This window comes from Puma concolor, chromosome E3 (genome assembly GCF_028749965.1).
Source record: "Puma concolor isolate L17-30 chromosome E3, mPumCon1.1.hap2, whole genome shotgun sequence".
Taxonomy (NCBI): domain Eukaryota; kingdom Metazoa; phylum Chordata; class Mammalia; order Carnivora; family Felidae; genus Puma; species Puma concolor.
In genome coordinates, this window is record NC_141682.1 from 39,679,674 (window position 1) to 39,690,672 (window position 10,999).

At 41.9% G+C, this 10,999-nt stretch overlaps 1 long non-coding RNA gene across 1 annotated transcript in view; it reads right to left on the minus strand.

Annotated features, from left to right (window-relative positions):
- LOC147573169 (uncharacterized) overlaps positions 1-10,979 on the minus strand; it is a 30,202-nt gene extending 19,223 nt beyond the window's left edge. Inside the window, exons 1-2 of the long non-coding RNA XR_015245495.1 lie at positions 10,849-10,979; positions 5,472-7,226 (exon numbers count right to left, since the gene is read on the minus strand). This is a non-coding gene — a long non-coding RNA (uncharacterized LOC147573169). The remainder of the gene's footprint in view (positions 1-5,471; positions 7,227-10,848) is intronic.
- Between the last annotated feature and the right edge of the window lie 20 nt (positions 10,980-10,999).

Consider the following 10,999-nt stretch of genomic DNA (forward strand, 5'->3'; position numbering starts at 1 on the left):
AAAAAGAAAGACTTTGACACAGGGAAAATGGAAGAGGAAACAATCGGAGAGACAGTGACAAGTGTTGAAGACAGGCGAAGACATAGCATACCAGTAACTGTTTCTGGACATGAAAAACAAAGCTAAAACTAGAATAAATAATAAACACTAAAACTGAGCATGTGATTTAACAGCAAAATTACCTATACGTGTATTTTTTAAATAATTTTCATCAGATTTTTTAAAAAATTTTTTGAAATATTTATTTTGAGACAGAGAGAAGCAGAGCATGAGCAGGGGAGGAGCAGAGAGAGAGGGAAACACAGAAACCGAAGCAAACTCCAGGCTCTGAGCTGTCAGCACAGAGCCAGACGCAGGGCTCGAACTCATCAATCGTGAGATCATGACTTGAGCTGAAGTCGGACGCTCAACTGACTGAGCCACCCAGACACCCCTCATCAGACTTTTTGACAGCAACACTTTGTGCCAGAAGAAAACAGAGGCACTAAGCACTGCAGGGGGATAAAAGTGATTCAAGATTTCCTGCCCAGCTAATATGACCTTCAAATACATAGTGTCTGACAGTGCTGTTCACATGCAAGAACTCAGGGAATACTATTCTCAGGAGTCCTAAATAAAGGATGTACTAGGGGTAGGTCTTTCCACCCACAGGCCCTGCCCCGTCCCCGTGCTTTAATAAAAACAGCTTTTCGTGGGGTGCCTGGGTGGCTTAGTCAGTTAGCCTCTCAGATTTCAGCTCAGGTCATGATCTCATAGATCGTGAGAGCAAGCCCCACATCTCTCTCTCTCCCTCTCTGCACCTCTCCCCCCCCCCCAAAAAAAAAAAAAAAAAAAAAAGCTTTTTGCAAAAAAAGAATGAATGAAAAAAAAAAGAATGAGCTAGAGGAACTAGAAGACAGTGACCTAAGGAATCTGTAATTAAATGCAGTTCCTCATAGAAGATTAAATGAAGACTAAAAGAAAGAGACGATAGTATGAAATGGCTACGTACATGATCTGACAATGTAGATATAGTACATTGTAAAAAAAAAAAAAGTGAGAGGAGACTGGAGATGGTTTGTGCAAAAGATTTTAATGTTTTCAATAATCATAACCAGATGTGGCAGCATACTTACATATACACATGCATATACACATATATATGTATATATATGTGACTGCTATATGTGTAATATGGGATAAAACAAATTAGTATTTCTAGAAAAGTAATTCTGGAAAAATCCTTCGAAGTCAGGATTCTTAATAGGGAAGAAAGGAATCTTAATATGGAAGAAAGGAGATGTCTATGCCGCATAGAAGTTGTTAAGTAAAAACCCCACAGTTCTGAACTTAAATAGAAATAGTATGAACTCACAATATTTTATCTGAAACATAAATACTTCCTAGCTCTGATCACTGAAAAGGCCTAGAAAAAAATGGCCACCCTGGTACCAAAAGCATTCCTTAGTACCAAGATTGTGATCCTGAAATAGCATTTTCCACTAAAATAAACTAAGGTTTCCTGGAGAAATTGCTGATTCCAAGTCTGGATGCAGGAAATGTAGAAGATGAGCCCAAGACATCTTGACATACCAGTGGAGGAGTTCAGAATGTGCCACCCCAAAATAAGCCACTTTGGCATACTATTTTGAGTTAAAGTCACCTGAAAATGGCAAATGCAAGAAAAACACTCCAACCTTCCTTTTCTTAAAAGCAGATGAAATTCCCATATGAGAGATGTCCTCCCATTACCAGGAGAGTTAACATTCTTATCATCAAGCATTCTATAAACAGACCTTGTTAAAAGCAATTCTCATCTCCCTTTAGCCTCACCACACAGTCACTTTTTCATAACAGCCCCTTTGTTCAACCTAACAGAAAAGCAAGTTAAGTTTCATCATTTATTTAGGTCTTCATTTCTGATGAAGGCTCTCGTGTCATGTAACACTTATAAAAACATGTACGATATTCTCCTGCTGATCTGTCTTACATCAATTTAGTTCTCCAGCCACGGTAGAGGTAAAATTTTGCTTCTCCCACACCAGATATCAAGGAAGCTCTCAGTGGCCACCAGGATTGTGTCAAAGAGCTCAGGAGCTAAGTTAAAGAGGCTCTCACTGGCCAAAGATACAATAAATTGCACTTCATTTAGAAGAGTAATTTCAGAGGCGCCTGGGTGGCTCAGTTGGTTGAGTATCAGACTTCAGCTAAGGTCAGGATCTCACGGTGAGTCTGAGCCCTGCATCAGGCTTGCTGTTGTCAGCACAGAGCCTGCTTGGGATCTTCCGTCCTCCCCCCAACTACTCTGTCCCTCCTCCGCTATGCTCTCTCTCTCTCTCAAAAATGAACATTTAGGGGCGCCTGGGTGGCGCAGTCGGTTAAGCGTCCGACTTCGGCCAGGTCACGATCTCGCGGTCCGTGAGTTCGAGCCCCGCGTCGGGCTCTGGGCTGATGGCTCAGAGCCTGGAGCCTGTTTCCGATTCTGTGTCTCCCTCTCTCTCTGCCCCTCCCCCGTTCATGCTCTGTCTCTCTCTGTCCCAAAAATAAAAAAAATAAAAAAAAATGAACATTTATATGTAAATGTTTTTTATACATAAAAAAAGAACAGTCATTTCAATGAATTGAAGAGAATCAAATAACATAAATCCAGGAGTCGATAATGTTTTAGAAGAAAACTAAATGGCCATCCTCTGATGGAGAAGGAGAGCCAATTCATTACTTTGAAAACTAGATAAAGCAAGGAATCAAATGTTTATTCAGCCCTTCCTATATGAACTACACCTCGGAAAAACCAACCAGTAGGTAAGGGGAAGTCTGTCCTTATAAAATTATTCCAACTAATACATGAAAACAAAATTGTAATTAGAGTATCACTAATCATGCAATCTCCAATGAAATGATAGACGTAGCCACTGAGCACCAATGGCTGTTCTTTTTAAAAAGGCCAGGGGTGGGGCGCCTGGGTGGTTCAGTCGGTTCAGGTCGTGATCTCACAGTCTGTGAGTTTGAGCCCCACGTCGGGCTCTGTGCCGACAGCTCAGAGCCTGGAGCCTGTTTTGGATTCTGTGTCTCCCTCTCTCTCTCTCTCTCTGACCCTCCCCCGTTCATGCTCTGTCTCTCTCGTTCTCAAAAAAGTAAATAAAGGTCAAAAAAAAAATTTTAATACAAATAAAAATAAATAAAAATAAAAAATAAAAAGGCCAGGGGTGCCTAGGTGGCTCAGTTGATTAAGGTCTGACTTCGGCTGAGGTCATATGACAGTTCATGAGTCTGAGACCCGTATCACACTCTGTGCTGACAGCTCAGAGCCTGAAGCCTGCTTTGGATTCTATGTCTCCCTCTCTTTCTGCTCCTCTCCTGCTCGCTCTCTGTCTCTCTCTCTCAAAAATAAGCATTAAAAAAAAAAATCAATAAATAGAAATAAAAAATAAAAAGGCCAAAAATGAGGGGTGCCTGGATAACTCATTTGGTTAAGCATCCGACTCTTGACTTCAGGTAAGGTTATGATCTCACAGTTTGTGAGATGGAGCCCTGAATTGGGTTCTGTACAGAACATGGAGCCTGCTTGGGATTCTCTCTCCCTCTCAAAACAAATAAATAAGCATTAAAAACATTTTTTTAAATGGCTTTAAAAAGAAAGCCTCTGGATCCAGCTATATGTTTACAGGAAGTATAAAGGACAGAGAAACATGTTGAACTGCAATGCAAATATATATATATAAATAAGCACAATCAAAACTGGAAAACTCTACAAATCAACCTGCTGATGTCCTTCAGCAGATATATTATAAGGAAAATAAAGGCACTGAGAGGGGAAACATGTAGATTAAGAGACTTAAAAGGCACAATGATTTTTTTTAATGGACAAGAATAAACTAAGGGGGCTAAGATGGGATACTGCTAAGAATATTCCAGGCGTAATGGCCTACAAGCTGCATAAATATGTGGATAAGAGAAGGCAATGGGGTCAATGGACTAGAAGTTCCTATTAAGGTTAGAAAAGATGTAATCATAGCCAATTACCAAAATGTAAACTCCAGGTTCCCAGGAACTTGGGGAAGGAGGATAATTTGGTAAGGTGGTCAGTTTGCATTTTTTTTTTTTTTTTTTTAAGTTTGTTTGAGAGAGAAAGGGGAGGTGCGCCTGGGTGGCTCAGTCAGTTAAGCTTCCGACTTCGGCTCAGGTCATAATCTCATGGTCCGTGAGTTCGAGCCCTGCGTCGGGCTCTGTGCTGACAGCTCAGAGCCTGGAGCCTGCTTCAAATTCTATGTCTCCCTCTCTCTGTCTCTGCTCCTCCTCTGCTTGTGCGCTCTCTCTCTCTCTCTCTCTCAGAAATGAATAAACATTTTTAAAACATTAAAAAAAAAAAAAAAAAAGAGACAGAGAGAGAGAGACCAAGCACACACGCAAGCGGATGAGGGGCAGAGAGGGAGAGAGAGAATCCCAAGCAGGCTCTGGGCTGTCGAGTGAATCATGGGGCCTGCTTGGGATTCTCTCTCCCTCTCAAAACAAATAAGCATTAAAAACATTTTTTTAAAGGCTAAAAACCAGACACTGTATGCCTCCCAATAAGCGGATACAACACTATCTAGAGTCTTGCCAAAGGATTAAATCCTAACCTGATAAAGCTCTGTCGCCAGGCTCAATCCTATGAACTACAAGATCATCACCTGAGCCAAAACCAAGAATCAGATGCTTAACTGACTGAGCCACCCAAGAGCCCCAATCAGTTTGCATTTAGACAGGTATGAGCTAAGTCTTGGATCTGCTCTGTTAGTTTTGTGACCTTGGGCAAATTATTTACCATGAGCCAATTTCCTCATTTATAAATTGTTACAATAATATTTATCTCATAGGGTTGTTCGGAGGATTAAGGGAGATAATGGATGGAAAAGGCCAAAGAAGGTGCCTAGGACATAACTCATAAATGTTCTTTTCTTCCCAGAGGTAAAGTTCAGCATTTATTTGGGGCCAAGTTCAGGTTCCAAATTAAAGACTTCTTTTACTACCCATATGGAGCTTTTCAATCTCTGAAATGCTTTTACCCCATTAAATGAATGTAACTAAATAATGTGATAAATGATGAGTAAATGAATATGACAGGATAAATAGGACATTAAATTTGCTTAAGGGAAAGCTATCCTCATGAATATCCTTATATTTAGAATCAATCTGGTGACTCAGTAAAATACTAAGTGGGGCAGTAAAAGGAAATAAGAATTTAAAAACACTAAAGATAATGCTCTATTTCTTAGGCTGGATGAGAGGTCCACTTCCGTTTATTGATAATCTTATTGATACTCTTGATACTACTTATGTTCTTTGATATACAATGTTCCACAATAAATTGTTTAAATTGAAGAACCAGTCATCAGTCATGAGTTTTCTCCTAAGAAGGGAGAACAGATTCTGGTTGCATCAAAGAACTGGCAAACTTTAAAAAAATGAAAGATCCATTAGTATAATCATTAAATAAGCAAACACTGGGGCACCTGGGTGGCTCAGTCGACTGAACATCCGACTCTTGATTTCGGCTCAGATCATGATCCCAGGGTCGTGGGATTGAGCCCTGCTTCAGGCTCTGCACTTAAGATTTTCTCTCTCCCTCTGACTCTCTCCCCAGCTCGTGCTCTAAAATAAAAAAATAAATAAATAAGCAAACATATATTGTAACACGTATTCCACTGTATGAATCACACAACTATACCATGTTTTATTTACCCACTCATCCATTGATGGGCATTTGGGTTGTTTCTGTCTTTTGGCTATCGTGAACATAAGTTTTTGTTCCGACAATTTTTTTTCAATCCTTATGACAAATACCTAAGAACAGAATCACTAAGTCATACAGTAATTCTAGGTTTAACCTGCTGAGGAAACACCAAACTGTTTAACACAGCAGCTGCATCATTATGGACCTCTAGCAATGTATGAGATTACCAATTTCTCCACATCCCCACCAATACTTATGTTCTGGGTTTTTTGGGGGGTTTGGGAATTTTCTTTTTCTGGCTGTCCTGGCAGGGAGGTGAGGTTGTATATCACTGTAGTTTTTGATATGCATTTCTTTAATGACTAATGTTGAGCATCTTTTCACGTGCTTGTTGGCCATTTGTACATCTTTGGAAAAATGTCTACTCAAGATTTTTGCCCATTTAAAAAAAATTTTTTAATATTTATTTTTGAGAGAGAGACAGAGTGCCAGGAGGGAAGGAGAAGAGAGAGAGACACACACAGAGAATCCAAAGCAGGCTCCAGGCTCTGAGCTGTCAGCAGAGCCTGACATGGGGCTCGAACTCATGAGCAGAGAAATCATGACCTGAGCCGGTTGGACGCCCAACCGCCTGAGCCACTCAGGCTCCCCAAGTCTTTTGCCCATTTTCAAATTGGGTTTTGTCTTTTTGTTGCCGAGTTGTGAGAGTTCTTTGTATATGGTGGATTACACACCCTTGTCAGACACAACTTAAAAATATTTTCTCCCATTCTGTGGGCTGTCTTTCCCATCCCTTGATGGTGTCCTTTGATGCACAAACATACTAAATTTTTATTAAGTCCAATTCTTTTCTTTTGTTCCTTGCTCGTGCTTTTGTTGTCATAGCTAGAATCCACTGTCATATCCAGGTCATGAAGATTTATTTGTTTTCTTCTAAGAGTTTCATAGATTTGCTCTCACATTTAGGTCTTTAATCCATTTTGAATTAATTTTTTTATATGATATAAAGGGTCCAGCTTCATTTTTTCCATATGGATAGTCTGTTGTCCCAGCACCATTCATTCAAAAGATTATTCTTTCCACCATGACTGGTCTTGGCATTCTTGTCAAAAACCAACTGCCCAAAGGGCACCTGGGTGGCTCAGTTGGTTCAGGGTCCAACTCTTGATTTTGGCTCAGGTCATGATCTCACAATTCATGAGATTGAGCCCCGCATCAGGCTCTGTGCTATCAGCACAGAGCCTGCTTGGGATTCTCTGTCTCCATCTCCCCCCGCCCCCTCAAAATACACAAACATAAAAAAAAAAAAAAAAATTCCCATGAATGCGTGGGTTCATATCTGGACTCTCAACTCTATTCCACCGCACTAAAAGTGTAGTCTTATGCCAGTAGTGCCAACTTGATTATTGTAGCTTTGTAGTAAGTTCTGAAATCACAAGTGTGCATCTTCCAACTTCGTTCTTTTTCAAGATTGTTTTGACTATTTAGGGTTCCTTGCAATTAAACATGATTTTTAAGATCAGTTTTTCCATTTCTGCAAAAAAAAAAAAAAAAGGGGGCTATCAGCATTTTAACAAGGATTATAGTGAATCTACAGATCACTTGGGGGAGTACTGCCATCTTAATATAAGTGGAAGATGACTTAATTTTAACAGCAAAATCACAAATGCCACACTAACCACTTTATTAGGGAAAATGCTATCTTGCAGTTGAGGCCAGAACATCTACACGAAATCTCCCCGTAAACACATCTAACAAAATTAATAGAACTACATCACACAAAAGGTAGCAGTGGTAGACAGGGAGAAGCACAGCATAACCCAGAATGACCTGTGCACTCTGAAATGAGAAACAGTTATTCCCTTTGATTTCAACAATTTCAGCAGTGCAGGAAACAGGATTATACAACAAATAAAAGTTTATATGACCAAAGAACTGAGAAGACAATTCTTCCCTTGTTCAATCTGCTCTCTCCCCAACTCCTGCCAAAATAAACGACAGGGAGCTGGGTAGGTTTTGGTTTTGTGATTTATAACCAAACCACAGACCTGGGACAAGGACCCTTCACTTCTTCCACAGAACTGTTTCAAACATTAACTCAGCGGAAGATGCCCAAAGTTTCCAAAAAGGAAATATTCCAGGTGAGTAAGGAAGTGATAATCAGCATATTCAACTTTTGCCTATTTCCCCTGGACCTAAAAATGATCTACTCCTAAAGGCTTTGAAAACAGAGTCTCTACTTGGAATAACACTTCTTACACCGCGTTTAAAATTTTCCACAGTTCTGCATCCATTTTCTCTTTCCGATAAACTCTGTAGGGTTTATCATACATAAGGACAACCCTAACCTTTTAATACGTTAAATATTCCTTCAGGTCCCTGGCTTGAGTGTGTTGGTAGTGCAGTTCTGCCACAATCCTGGCAATTAACATGTAGTATTCCCAGTGAAATAACATGGATGTAATAACACTGTCTCTGGACATTGTCCCTCAGCTTAGTCGCTTGGGCAACTCCTGCTTCATTCCAGTAGAACAGTGTGAACCTCAGAGCTTCTGCTGGAGAGAAATCACATTAGGGTCCTGGTCAAGGGAGCTCCCATGGTTTATCTTAATTAAGCCAAGGAAAAAGGTGGCACAGAACTTTGTTCCTTGCAACGAGAAATTATACCTAACTCTAAATCCCAATAACCCCTCACCCATCTTTTGGCATCTCTTCTATTATTTAGCCCACAGGATTTGCTCTGTAGGTACATTAAGTAGCAATTAAATACAGTGACCACCAGTCTCTAATCTAGAGATCATCAAAACCACCTGTGACACTTTCAAAAGCTATAGGTTGGAAATCCTGCCCAACATTCATTCAGCAGATTGAAGGGTGGTATCCAACCACTTCCAGCTTAACATATTCCACAGGTAATTCAGTTGAGAATCTAAGGTTTAAAGAACACTTCTTTCTCTAAACTACACTAAGCAATTTTGCTTAAAAGAAAATATGGCCAGATTTTTGGGAGGGCAGGGGTGGGTTTTCCTCCCCAGGGGCCTCTAAGAGATTTACGTCCTAAACTCGACTCAGGCCCTGCACCTGCTGTCTAACTAGAGAAAAATAAGCACCATGTTTACAACTGTCCTTCATACCATTCCAGCGATGTGAATTAATCACGTTTTTTTAAATTGTCTGTATTTTACGATGTTGTGACATCTTAAAAACCTTGCTGGTGGGGAGACACTGCCCTTCCCAGGGCTATCTAATGTCTAAAGATGATAATCAAATTACTTCGGGGCTGCCTCTCACATGCAGAGCAATCAACTCCTTTAATGCTCACAGACGTGGCCAGTATGTCCCCTGCCCTAAATCATGCCAGGGCCAGGTACCAGGCAACTAGAGGCCACCCCTATAGCCCAAAGCCCACCAGGATTATTCACACCAGCCACTCCTACACTGTTTACTCTGCCCTACCTTGCCTTTCTCAAGGAATAAAGGCTCTGATCTAAGCTCTCCTCTGTCTCCTGCTCTGCCTCCTGACCAAAACCTTCGCTGTGGCACCATGTGGCATGGCGTACTGTCTTCTCTCTGGAAAGGTAATATTCTTCCAATGGCATTGGCCTCTCTGTGTTGTCACCCAGTCACCTCTACAAATTAAAATCCCTCCAGTACAAATAAGACATTCCACCCTAACCATGACTCTTTGCTGCCACTCCTCTTTGGTGTTTACCGGTCTGATCCAACTGGAAACCATATTACAAAGTAACTGAGGTTTCCAAAAACCATACAGAAAAAGCTCTTGGGAGTCCTTTTAGCATTTGAAACTCAACACTCAGAACTAAATGCAGTATGGCCAACAATCATAATCTGAGGTATATACCCAAGAGAACTAAAAACACAAAACATGTACAACAGTGTTCACAGCAGCATTATTCATAACAGCTGAAAAGTGGAAACAGCCAAAAAGTTCATTAACTGATAAATGGATACACAAAATGTGGACTATCCATACAAGGGAATATTATTCAGCCACTAAGAGAAATGAAGAATCAATTCATGCTATGACACGGATAGACCTTAAAAACATACGTTAAGTAAAAGCCAGACAGAAAATGCCACATACTGCACAATACCATTCATATAAAATGAAAAGAATAGGCAAATCCACACGAACAGTGGTTTCCCGGGGTCAAGGGGCTGACTGGTGGGGCTGGGGAAAGAGAGAATGGGGACTAACCGCTAATCGGTAGAGAGATTTCTATCTGGGGTTAAAAAAACGTTCTGGAATTAGCGGTGATTGGCACAACCTTGTATGTGAAAAACCACTGAACTGTACAATTTAAAAGGGTGAATTTTGGGGACAACCGGATGGCTCAGTTAAGCGTCTGACTCTTGATTTTAACTCAGGTCATAATCTCACGGTTTCTGAGATACAGCCCGGTGTGGGGCTCCCCAGACAGAGCGCAACCTGCTTGGGATTCTCTCTCCTCTGTCTGCCCCTCCCCCGTCGCTCGCGCTCTCTCAAATAAATAAACTTTCAAAAAAGTAAGGAAAACCGTGATTTTTACGGTATGAACGTTATATCTCTAAACCCCAACTAAATATTCTCTTCCCTTCAAAGCTACTCCTTCCCCCGTGTTCATAACCTCGGTAAACGGAACCACATTCCACTCAGACGCTCAGGCTAGAAACCTACAAATCTTAACCAATCAAACTTCTGAGTATTTCTCCATTCTTTCCACTCCAACTCCCAATACGGGCGCCCTCATTTCTCATCTACATTACATTCTCCTAATTGGTCTCACGGCCTCCAGTCTTGCCTCGCCACATCCTTCCTCGCGTGCATGATGACGTCTCCCGAGGACCCAGGCCGGGTTGGAGCTCCAAGCACTACCACGAAACATACGCTCCTCCAACTTCAGCACGCGGGAACCCCTCAGGCTGCACATCTTCCGGCCCCCGATCTCTGGTACCAACCAGGCCAGAGGGGTGAGCGGCGCTCCCTCACGCGGCCACCACCTCCCGGCCTCAGCCCGCTGGCTACTTCGGGCAGGGGGCTCTCCCGCCCCAGCGGGCCGGCGCGCCCTGCGACGCTGAATCCGAAGACATTTCCTGTGTCAACCGTGGTACACCCCAAACTTCAACTAAATATTGCAGCGGTGCCCTAAACTCACCCTGACTCTTCCTCAACACTTAAGAACCTTTGCGAGGTGCCACGCAAGCAAGCGACCACGCGAGCCTCGAGAGCCACCCTCAGCAGCACCCCGCCTCGCGGCGTCCGGAAACTATCGCAGCTGCGCGCCCGGGCCGCGGAGAACGACGGGA